The sequence below is a fragment of the Arvicola amphibius genome, chromosome 6 (genome assembly GCF_903992535.2).
Source record: "Arvicola amphibius chromosome 6, mArvAmp1.2, whole genome shotgun sequence".
NCBI lineage: Eukaryota > Metazoa > Chordata > Mammalia > Rodentia > Cricetidae > Arvicola > Arvicola amphibius.
Window position 1 is genome coordinate 147,220,188 of NC_052052.2, and position 12,155 is coordinate 147,232,342.

Consider the following 12,155-nt stretch of genomic DNA (forward strand, 5'->3'; position numbering starts at 1 on the left):
TAGATTCTGATGTGGGGCTATAGCCTCCAAAATCCCCACTTTGTATGTTTGCTACAGTTTGACCTGGGGCCAAGTAAATACCAAAGTCTCCTTCTGTTGCACATTTCCAAAGACCCGCTCTCTTAAATGTCTTCTGGTCATGTGATCAGGCCTCTGGTCCTACCCTTCTCAAGAATAAGTCTAGAGCTACAGTTGTCGTTAATTAGTTAATTAGTTAGAGTTAATTAGTTGTGTAGCTTGTGTAAGACTCTAGTTTCAATCCCCAGTACCAGAAAAAAAAAAAAACTAAAAATAATAAATAAACCAGCTGAACCTAATGGCTCACACCTGTGATGCCAGTGTGCTGGAAGCAGAGCCAGGAGGATTGCCATGAGTAAGAAACAAGACTAGGCTACTACATAGGGAGTTTCATATCAGCTTGGGCTACAGTGTGAGACCCTGTCTAAGGAAGGAGAAGAGATAGAGGGGGAAGGGAGGAGGGAGAGGAAGGGAGGGAGGAAGGGAGGGAGAGAGGGAAGATCACAACAATAATTGTTCATGTTTCATCCTATCACGAATGCTTTCTAATTTGCCAATCCAGAACCATCGCACCTCTAGATAAAAAAACAAGGCAGCTAATTATTTTAATAGTCGGATGATTGTATCGTCTTGGAATTTAATCAAAACAAATCACGGGCATGCAAGCGCCTCCCTTGCGCCTGGCAGAAACCTGGCTTAAAGTTCCCTTTCAGATCCTTCAAACCCCCCCCACCTCAGCTTTCGTCAGGCAAACCCACTGCCCACCTGTGGTACAAGAGAAACACCTGTGCCTTGCGTATCAAGAAGGCCTCAGCGTGAAGCCCCAAAGCCTCCAGGTAAAAGGGACCACAGCAATTTTTAAAGGGAGTAACCGCTGAAATGCACCGTGAGGCTGGAAGAGCCTGTGCTTGGACCACACCGGGCCCTGACAATCAGCGGATATTTCTGCTGGGGCACAAAGAGTTGCAAGTTGTTTTCTCGAAGTGTCTTCTGAACATTTGTCTTGAGAGTGGAGGCTTCCTCAGCTCAGGAGAATCCGAGGAAGAACAGGTTCCACTGAGTAACTATTGTGCGGTGGGCATGAGACTTGGTACTCAGGGTTTTATATACATCATTTCTTTTAATCTTCACAGAAGTATTCATTATAAAAAAGAATCTGTTTATGTACTTACAAATTGTAAATATCTCTTTCTTATTATTTGTATGTATGTGTTGGGGCGGGGAAGGGATGTTGTTATCATTGATGCAGGCCTAGCCATCCTGGAACTCACTATGTAGACCAGGCTGACTGCAAACTCACAGAGATTCACCTGCCTCCACAGGTTGCTATCTCACAGGGTGAAGTGTCCTATCTTTAATTAGTGTCAGGAAAGAGTCAATAAAACATAGCGTAAGCATAAAGATATCCCCAATACGGACAAGCTTAACCATTTAAGATTCAGTTGAGACTCTAGACATTTCTACCTGTAAGTCAGAAAGATCACCCTTGAACCTTCTAAGATTCAGTCTGTGATTTCAGCAAACACTTGCATGAAGACTGATATACCCTCCCCTTTACTTTGAAGTGACTATTACATAAAAAAATAAACATTTAGGCCGGGCGGTGGTGGCGCATGCCTTTAATCCCAGCACTCGGGAGGCAGAGGCAGGCGGATCTCTGAGTTCGAGGCCAGCCTGGTCTACAAGAGCTAGCTCCAGGACAGGCTCTAGAAACTACAGGGAAACCCTGTCTCGAAAAACAAAAAATAAATAAATAAATAAATAAATAAATATTTAGACTCTTTTAATCAAATGAGCTCATGAAATCCAGTCCTACACCTGGATCTTACACTATTGATCAGTGCCTCACGGAGGTGAGCGGCAGAAGTCTATATGATCATTGTAACGGGGACAGAGCTCCAGGCAGCAGCCCCCACCGCCATGCTCTGAGGTTCTTCTCGGCCTTCCTCACTTCCGGCCTGAGTTCCAGCCACACTACTACAAGCTCTCCTGAGGACTCCAGATTTCTCACGCTCGAATCCCGTGGTCTTCCATGTACAGAGGCATTCTTCCCTGCCGTGCCACTGACAGCCAGTAGCTCCTCCTCCCACAAGAAGCAACTCAAGGTTGATCATCCTTTTAGTTCATTTTAAAAGTCAGATTGTATTTGGAGGACCAAGAAGGCTGAGTCTGATGAAGCAAGACTTTGCTGATACACTCCTCCTAGACAAAGGGGTGGAGAGAGCAGCCCTTATTGGAGAAAACCACAGGGCTGACTGTACTACCCAACATTTAAAAAAAAAAATTTAAAAAAAAAATAAAGAAAAGTCAGATTGTAAAATAATAGGGCTCATCATGGCATTTTCATACATATATCTCGTTGGGCCTCGCTCTTCCTTGCCCCTCCCATGACCCTGTCTGTCACTTCTCTCCCTTTGGCTGGACTCCTCCCCCGATAGTCCTCCCCTGCCTTGTTACATTCGCACATAGAGGTAAACCTAGATTTCTGCTTATGAGAAGAAACACAGGATGTTTTCTGCTCCCACTGTGTCCCTCACTAGTTCCCTCTCCCCCTTTAGAGCATTTCCTACCTTTTCTTAGTTCCCCTTCTACTTTCATGTCACACACATTTGTACATATCTACGATACATATACGACACATATATGTATATATATTAACATATATATGCATTACTTTGTGAAATCATGAAGGAGTGAACATCATTACCCTTTTGGCAAGGACAGAGTAACACACACACACATCAATATATACGTGTGTGTGTGTGTGTGTGTGTGTGTGTGAAGTCAGAGTCCACACATTAGGAGAACGTGATACTTACCTTTCTGAGGCTGGCTCGTTTTGCTTAAGGAGGACCTCAAAGCTTCTCTTTTCTGGGCTATTTCTACCACCCACCTTCCCCCTCTCCATAGAGATAAATCCCCTCTCCTGGGCTTTCTTTCTGAGTACAGTGCTCTTGTGCCGATTGCTTCTATAAAACAATTATTAAGCACTTATTGCATTCTAGCTTCCTTATTGGGTGCTAGCCACGCAAAGTTGAAGAAACCAAGCCCAGGTGTGGAAAAGACAGGTTTGGCATAGTGTCGAAAAAGAGCATCCATAGGCAGCGGAATCTAGGAAAACAAGCATCTTTTTTGAGTTCTCCATTTACCTCCACTCCACGCAGTCTCACGTTCTGTCTCTCCCCGCTGCCTCCCCACCACTCCCACAGGCATAGGGAATTTAATGGGTAGACATGTAGGGAGACTGCAGAGAAGAGAAAATCCATCCAACCAACATTTTCAAGCTATACTAAAATATAATCATGCAGACTCAACCCTAACTTTATTGCTAATTGTGTGCGCTTTCTTAAACTCAGGGAGGCTCATTAATGATAAGCTACCACTTTAAAGCAAAATGGTCATCACGACCATACCACGCTCTAAATTATACCACCTGAATTTCATACGGAATGAAAGACGCGACGACGGCATACGGTGTACCACTCACTCAGTGGGTGAGCTTGTTGTGCTGAGAGTCCACAAGGCCCGGGGTTCAGTCCTGCGCACCCGCACACACAGAAGCGAAGTGAGAGAGGGGATGACAAAGGAGTGAACGTCATCACTCATTTTGGTAAGGATGGAGCAAAAGGCATTGGATATAATAGTCCTGAGGTAAGCAAACCTTTAAGTAGATTACTCCTCGCTCAAAGTAGGCTGCTTTCTTACAGAATAAGGATGCCTTTGGTCTCAGAGCAACCTAAGCCTTGAGTATATAACAATAGGATCCTACCCAAGAGCTCTAACAAGCAGCACCTCATTTTAGGACTCCAGGCAACCCACCCACTGCAACTTTATCATTTGATAAAGGAGTACTCTGAATGCATCCTGAAGTCACAACGGAAAGTGACTGGTAGAGGCAGCCATTAGAAACCAGGGCCCAAGGCACCTAAGTTCCACTATAGCACCCCCACTTCCCAAAATAAAATTACGGGTGAAATCAAGCTCCCCTTTTCTTCTGTCAGCACCTTTTAGGAGCAGGGAGGTTGACAAAAATAGAAGGTTGATAAAACTTTTAATTTCATTAAAAAAACAAAACAAAACACTGACTTGGGGCAAAAGGCCAGGTGTTCTGCCAAAGCAAATTAGGCAATGTTGCCATATTAGCAGAATTCCAACCTTGACAAGGAAGAGCGATGTAAAACCTCCAGCGGAGGCCAGCAACGCTGGATGCGTTGGATTCTCAGTGCTGGCCCTCTGCGAGAAGAAAGAGGCAAGTCTCCCACGTGAGCGAAGAGAGTGTGACTCAAAGACTATTTCAGTACAAGATCCTATTTCAACCTTGTTGTCCATCTGTTTGCTGGGAACGTAAAGTTGCCTGGTTCCAAGTTAGACAGGGGGATGAGATCATGAGCTAAAGCTGCAATAAGCAAAAGCCTTGAAAAGGCCCACGGATATGTAGCACAGCCACGGAGTAAGAGGTCGGGTCACACCTGTTTATCTGGCTGGACCTACATAAGGTCCTAATCTCATCCAGGCAGGTGAGTTCAAGGAGCCAGATAAACAAAGACTGCTAGAAAATTCCTATTTTTAATACTAGCAAATGGAGGAGAAAAATGGTGCAAAGAAGGGCATCTTTCAAGATGAGGAATTCAAACCCATCGTCCACTCCAGATCACTGAGGTGTCTCCCTACCTACTCTAGAATACAGAAACATTCCAGGGAGCACTAGACAGGGCCATTTAGGGGAACGGATATGCAGAAAGCTGCTGTGTTCAGGGCTATTGGCAAGAACTCAGAATCTAATTTTAAGGGTAAAGAAAATTCCAAGGTCACAATTATAATTTCATCTATATTTTAGGCCAAATGATCCTTTATAATTTGGCGAGAAACATAAACCGCAGGGACAACAATATTTGTGTGATGTAATGAAGTCAAGATCTAAACAAGTGACCTGCAAAGAAACGAGTTAAGGCCACTATGGAAAAAAAAGTCATGACCCCTACCCTTTGAGTTTCCTTTTCTTTACAGCTGCAGGAGAAAATAGGAAGAAATACTGACTGTTGAGATCTGATGTCTTTCCTTAGGAACCACTTTGTCTGAGAGAAGAACAGATGCCCACATCTACTCCTAAGAGCCCTAAGTAAACTGCGCCCAATACGAGCAATGGTATTCATTTGTGGGGAAGTAGGTCTTGCTGGGAAAGGATGCTCGATAATAGAAAGAAACAGAGAGAAGTAGGTTCCATGTGGGGGAGGGGGGAGTGTTTCACTTCCTGTGGATGAAAAGAGCCTGGAGAATTGCTACTACAGCCCAAGGGAAAAGTCAAACAAACTCCCATGAAGGGTGGTGTCTTCTGAGTAAGGGTGTGTGTGTCTGTGTGTGTGTGTTTGTGTGTGTGTGTGTGTGTGTGCGCGCACATGACATACACTTCTGCAAGTGTCTGCAGACAGTTGGGTGATAAGGAATGACTTGGAGGAACAATATATATCAAAAGAGGAATCTTGTTGTCACAGTATGTTTGGCCAATCCTGTTTTCAAGGAACTGCAGTCACAGGGGCAAATGTAGAGAGACAGTCTTAGACTTCTTCTCATGTCCGAGTACCCAGAAAGGGAGGCAGTCAAGTCATACAAACAAAAAAGGGGAAGAGACAGGCTTTCTTTGCCACAAGTGGAAAGTGCCCCAAAGGTATGGCACACCCCTGTGATTTCCATACCCAGGACGCAGAAGCATGAAGCTTGCAAGTTAAAATCCACCCCAGCCTTCTCGAAATGAATGAATAAGTAAATAAATAAAGCATACCCAACCTAGCATGTGCTGAGTCTCAGTGTGATCTCCAGCACTACCCCATCCCCTCCACCCCCCAAATAGGTAATAGAGTAGATTATCCATTAGTATATTACCCATGTAGTACCATCAAATATCATGGAAGCCACGCTTGAATGATGTCATCTTTTGGCCTCTTGGCTAAAGCTCACTGGCCCCAGCCTGGGTGCCTGTCTGAGGCATTTGTATTTAGGGACAGTTAATCTCTGCACATGGTGGAAATGGTGCAGCAGCTATATTTCCATCATCTGCATGGTCCACAGACTCAGCTGAGAGGCAAAGAGCAGCAGAGCAGATGTGCAAGGGAGGAGGTGAGCCAGTGAGAACGATTACCGCTTTCTGGTTCTTGGTTCCAGTTCCTTCTGGAAGCCATCTGCATTCCTTTCAGTTCCCCAAGACACTCGGTCCTTGTAATAAATTGTCCTTTTTTTTTTTTTTGTTAATGTCGGATTGAATTTATTTCAGTTATTTGAAGAGGGAAACACCCGGTGTAAACCATATAACCATAAAATAAATCAGAATTGCGCCGTGAAAAGAACACAGACTCCTGATTCTGGTAGATCCAAACTAGTCTCCCTGAAGATGGGCTGTCTAGTCCATTATCCTAGACTCTTTGAGCCTTGTTCCATGCCTGTCAAATGGCGTGTATAGGAGTGGCTGTTGGGAAGGCACGTACAGGATTCCTGGCACATTGTAAGCTTGAGTCAGAATTTCGAGAACTGAGAGCAGGGGTCACAGGGGTCACAGGGGTCTCAGTGGTGGTGGTGCATAGCAAGAATGGCTGGCAGATTTAAGGTGTTGCCTCCGTATTGCTAGAACACTTCTCCCAAAGGACGCAAGCCTGTAGCCAGCAAGAATTCATGAGAAAGCGCTTCTGTCTAGAGTACTTCAAGCCCACCTTTTCTCCTGCTTCCATCGAAAAGGCCATTTAGTCATTGGCAGGTAAGTTTAATGTGACTCCCACCTAGTCCTTTATATATACTCTGGGAGCCTGTCCCTCCCCCTCTCTCTCTATGCTAGACTTCTCGTTCCTGTCTGACTTTTCAAATTCCAGTCTTACGTGACCCCTGAAGTTCAGTGGGTCACTGCCCGACTCATTGCATCACCCCTTCCCAGGCTCTAAAATTAAACCTTTGCACTCCCACTATGGGGGTGTACTGAATCTGTGCCTCTTATCAGAAGATCCAGGGGCTGCCCATGGTGGGCAAGATGGCAGACATAAACTGAGTACCAGTGAGCTAAAGCCACAGGGGCATCTGTCAGCATCAACAAGTTTCCCATGTGAGGGGCTCTCTGTTCACAGGTTGAACAACTGGGCACTAAGCCAACCTGATGCCAGGTGGACAAGCTATGCACTAAGCTCATGTACCCATCTCCTCTTTGTTTCCTGTTCTGGCAAGGCTGTGCCTGGTTCACTGCTGGAATCCCAGCATATTGCTATAGACATCTTCACAGGATGAAAATTGAAACTTAAGGATCCAGAAACAGGTTTCTTTTAAGTTCTTTTTATGGTGAATGATCTTCTTTATTAAGTATTTTATTTAATATTTGTGTGTGTGTGTGTGTGTGTGTGTGTAGCTAATCCACTTCCCATTCCCTCTCCTCTAAATCTTCCCCTATCATCCTCCCTATTTTTCCTTCTCAATTCCATGTGCTTTTTTAAAAATTTAATACTCACTGAGTCATTTCAGTGCTGTCTGTATGTACATGAGTTTGGGAACATCTATTGGAGCACAGACAACCTCTCAGAGCCCACATCCCCGAAGAACACTGACTCTCTCTCCCCAGTTAGCCATCAAAGCCAATAACTTCTCAGATAGGAGTGGGACTTCATGAGCCCCTCCCCAGTCCACGTTGGGATTTTCGATGTTTGATCTTGTGCATGCAAGCCCAGCTATTGCGAGTTTGTGTGCGCGGCTCTGCTATCACATCCAGAAAACATTGTTTACTATAGACATCCCACTCCAGCTGGCCCGTTCATCTTTCTGCCTCTTCTTCCATGATGACGCCTCAGCCTTGGAGGGAAGGGGTGTGGTACAGATGTCTCATTTTGAGGTGCGCATGCCACTGTCTCCTGTTCTCCGCCCATTGACTGGTTGTTGGCCTCTAAAGGAATTATCAACCACTGCAAAAAAAAAAAAAAGGAGCTTCTCTGATGGGATGGAGACACACACTAATCTGTGGGTATAAAGATATGAACTTGAGAGTAGTTTATTATGTCTGTTTAGCAGAGTAACAGTACTAGGGGCTATGGCCCAGGAAGCCATGAGTAAAAGTCCAGTTAACAGTACCAGGTGTGGGGTCCATCTTGTCAAATGGACTCTAAATCCAACGAGGAAGTGATCAATTATTCCTATAATGTTCCTGCCACTATCATTAAGTTCTTCACAGAATTAAAACTCTTTATTGAGTTTCCCTAGCATATGTTAACAATAGTTTGACCTTAAAGTACCATTGGCCACAGAATACTTCTATATTCATGGGGGGGGGGGAGGTAACTAGGGAAATCCCAGTTTTACTGTAGGCTCAGTATCACTTCTTTATCAATTTTTTTTGCTCCTCCTTCAATTTATACAGCACAGGGCATAAGAGAACAATGAACTCACTTCAGAAGTTCTAAACACGTAAATATGAGGCTTTGCACACTTTCTGAATCTCATCTGTGAGTCTTAGACGCTCGACTGGTCTGATAAAGTTCTTGGTATTCCTTCCAGTTCTGTCTGAGGATCTGCCTTGAGGTATGGGCAACAGATAACCTGCAACCCAGCCAGTGCTCCGTGCTGATGAACACAACCCAACATGTCTCCACTTGTCTACAAGGAACGCTGGGTAGTTCCAAGACTCTCCACACAGTCTGCTATTGCGACAGCTTAGTCTGGTTTCTGTTGCCCAGACAGAATTCCCAGGACTGGGTAGAGAACAGAGGTTTACTTGGACTCAAGGTCTAGATACTGGAAGTCCAAAACCAAGCACTTGTCTGTGGTGAGGGCCTCACGCCGCCTCAATTCATGTCACAACACAAAAGAACAAGCAGGTGTGCAGAAAATGTGTGGGGTGGGCTTGTTTCAAACTCCCCATGCTTGCAGTGACTAACCCAGGCTCCCGAGTGTGAAAGCCCAGGGCCAATAAGACCGCTCAGTGGGAAAGGCACTTGGCATCAAGTCTGACCAACTAAAGTGGATCCCTGGAACCCAAGCTCCTGCGAGTTGTCCTCTAACTTCCATACCCAGGCAACGGTATGCACCACACCCCTATAATTATATAAACGTAAATGACACTAAATTAAAATTTGGAGAGGACTCATGCTGCAGGAAGGTATCAGTCCTCAAGCACTTCTTAAAGGTCCACTTTCCAACACAGCCACGCAGTAATCAGTCTTCGGCGTAGGTTTTGGAGGCGACAAACCAAATTCAAATTATACAACTACTTAGTCTACTGCGTTTTAATTACTGACTGCTTGCATATTTCCCACAGTGAACTAAAAAGGAGGGCAGAAAATGTGTCTATCATTTCTACAATTGTGTTCTTATGGAAAACATTCAATAAATAACAAGTAAATATGCGTGTATTTTGTAAACATAATCTATAATCTCTGCTGGTCCCTCACTCAAGAAATAAAAACTTCTAGATGGCATACAAACATCAAAGGGGCTTTTGCGTTTGGCTGTTGGTTGGCTTGCAGTGTTGGGGACAGAATCAAGGGCCAAGAAAATGCTGAGCTAAGCCCCTAGCCCAATAAAAAGGTTTTGATCTACTTCAGAATACCCTCTCCCACCAAAAGTAATTAATCCACAACAACACTACCAGAGCTAAAGGTCAGTTCTAAAGAATTAAATATATCGGCAATAAAGAGACACACAATGCATGCTTTCTAGTCGTCTTTGCCTTTCTTCTACTCTAAGATCTTCCACGGCATCTCATGCCTGTATCCCAACACTCAGGAAGCTGAAACAAGACCATGAACTAAAGGCCACCACAAGCCACACAGTGAGCCCCATGGCAATCCAAACTTCAACCTAAGCCCCTCCCTAAAAAAGTAAATAAATAAGTGGAAGTAAATCGACCTTTCCAAAACATAGACTACCACATATGCAAGCATGGAAGCGTGTGTGTGTGTGTGTGTGTGTGTGTGTGTGTCTACCCACAACTAAGTCAGCTTTTCATGAGACTTTTCCTTCTATCAGTCAGAATACATGTGCGTGCTCTTCTTTGTGTATGTTTTTGTATACTGGCGAACATGTGCAGCAGAATTGAGGTACAGGAACATCTCAAGAGACATTCATCACTTTTGAATGAATAATGAATATAAATCAAGATGAAGACAGCACCCTTATGTTTGCTCTGTTATGTTTTCCCCTTGGTTGATGAAATGAAAAAAAAAATGAAAGTTATGCCCTGGCAATGCTGAAGCATGCGTGGGCAGCCCGTATATGGCGGTTCTGTTGAACTTGTTCATATTGGGTTTCATGGACTAAGTTGATGAGGATGACTGACCAGGTCTCTTCCTCAAGAGGGCATGGATCTCGTTACAGATGGTTGTGAGCCATCATGTGGTTGCTGGGAATTGAACTCAGGTCCTTGGTTGATACTTAAGTTATAATTACCTTACCTTCTTATCCAGATAGCCTCTTATTAATTTTATCCAACATACATGAAATAAGTCCGTACTACTTACCAGGGACCTTGCTAAGCCCAACGGATAAGAAGAAAGAAGAAACTCAGGGAACCTGATGTCTCACAAAAAGGACTGTTAGCCTTTTGAGCAAGAAAAATCGTTTTTAGCGGGCAGGAGTGTTCATGTGAGACGAGTGCCGTGCGGAGGGCTGCATGTGTGGATTGGAAGCCTCCCCTGGGGCCAACACTAACTTAGAGCAATGGATTCAAACAGTGGTTCCCAGACCAGTGACTGGCCCTCACACGGTGAGGATTTACCATTCCGTCCAGGTGATTTTTTGATTTACATTCGGTCCGGCTCTTTGGGATGGGGTACAAACTATATCACTGACTTCTTTTCCTCAGCAGCTACCACTGTGAAGTCAAGAGATGAGAACTGAGCCAGGTGGCGCATGCCTGTGACCCCAGCATTTGGGAGACGGGGGCAGGAAGAACTGGAGTTAGAGACTACGCAGTAATAAGAGCTCCTGCTTGTCCAAGGAGGAGGAAAGACCTCCATGCAGAACTGACATTTAAGCTGAGATCTGCATACATGGTCAGAAAATAGCTAGCAAAGGGGAAGATGAAGGCAGAGAAGGCTGTGTGCTCAAGGGGGCAGAGAAGACCTGCGAAACAGAGAAATATAAAGACTTCAGTAAGCGCTGGACTGGAGAACGCTGAAGGAAAGCTTTAAGATAAGAGTCAAGGGGTCATCCTGTAAGTTAAAGACTTGAACTAAAGGGCTATAGAAAACCTTTTGAGATGGGGTCTCTCTGCGTGGCCCTGATTGTCCTATATAGAATGGCTTTTAAAGCCATCCGGTTGACTTTCCTAGTTCTGTGGGGAGTGAAGAGTGTGGTTTGGTTTGTTTTGGTTTGCAGTACTGTGGCTGCATTCATGGCAGGCAAGCACTCTCTGCTGAGCGCTCTCCACTGAGCTATAGCTGCAGCCCCAGACTCTATGTTTTAAATAATCGCCTTGGCAACAATAGTGAACAGGTTGAAGGGAAGGCAAACTTAATGGAGCTAATTCCAGGCCAGGGAGCGCCGCAGTCCAAGTTTAGAGAAGACGCGGGTGGGTGGCAACAGCATAGTGAAGAAGTGACTGGCCTCATGCGTGAGAGAGCATGGTGGGACCAGAGGAGGAAGAAGTTGGAGATGCTGGTATCCAGCCATCCAGAGGTGGTGGCCATGTTTCCAATAGGAGCCAAGTCCAGGCCTGAGCTTGTTGACATCAAGGTGAAATAGACAAGTGAAAATGTCTTTAGGTTCCGTGACAACAGGTCCGTGAAAACACTCATTTAGGAGTATCCTACTGGCATGGCTATTATTCAGAAGCCGTGGGTATAAAGGGTCTAACCTACAGAATGGTATAAGTTTGGGGTAAGAAAGCACAGAGCTGGAGCTCTTAGGAGCACTAATAAACAGAGCTAGCAGAAGATTAAAAACAGGAATGACCAGAGCAGTAGAAAGAAAGCCAAGGGACCAAGGGAATGGAATGCACGAGAAACAAGGGGAAAGAATCTGAGAAGCAGATAGGGGGCTCCGGAGTTGAGTGATAATGAAAGTTCAAACAAGGCAAAGAGAAAAAGGGCTCATGGGGCCGGTGACAGTAAAAGTCAATATTGACTTCATCAAAAAAGTTCAGGTGCAGGGGGGCACACTTTTAATCTCAGTGCAGG

General features: G+C 44.8%; 1 non-coding gene across 1 annotated transcript; it reads left to right on the forward strand.

The window, feature by feature from the left end:
* Positions 1 to 2,163: 2,163 nt before the first annotated feature.
* On the forward strand, positions 2,164 to 2,291 carry LOC119818147. Its single transcript, XR_005286054.1, has one exon.
* Positions 2,292 to 12,155: the final 9,864 nt, after the last annotated feature.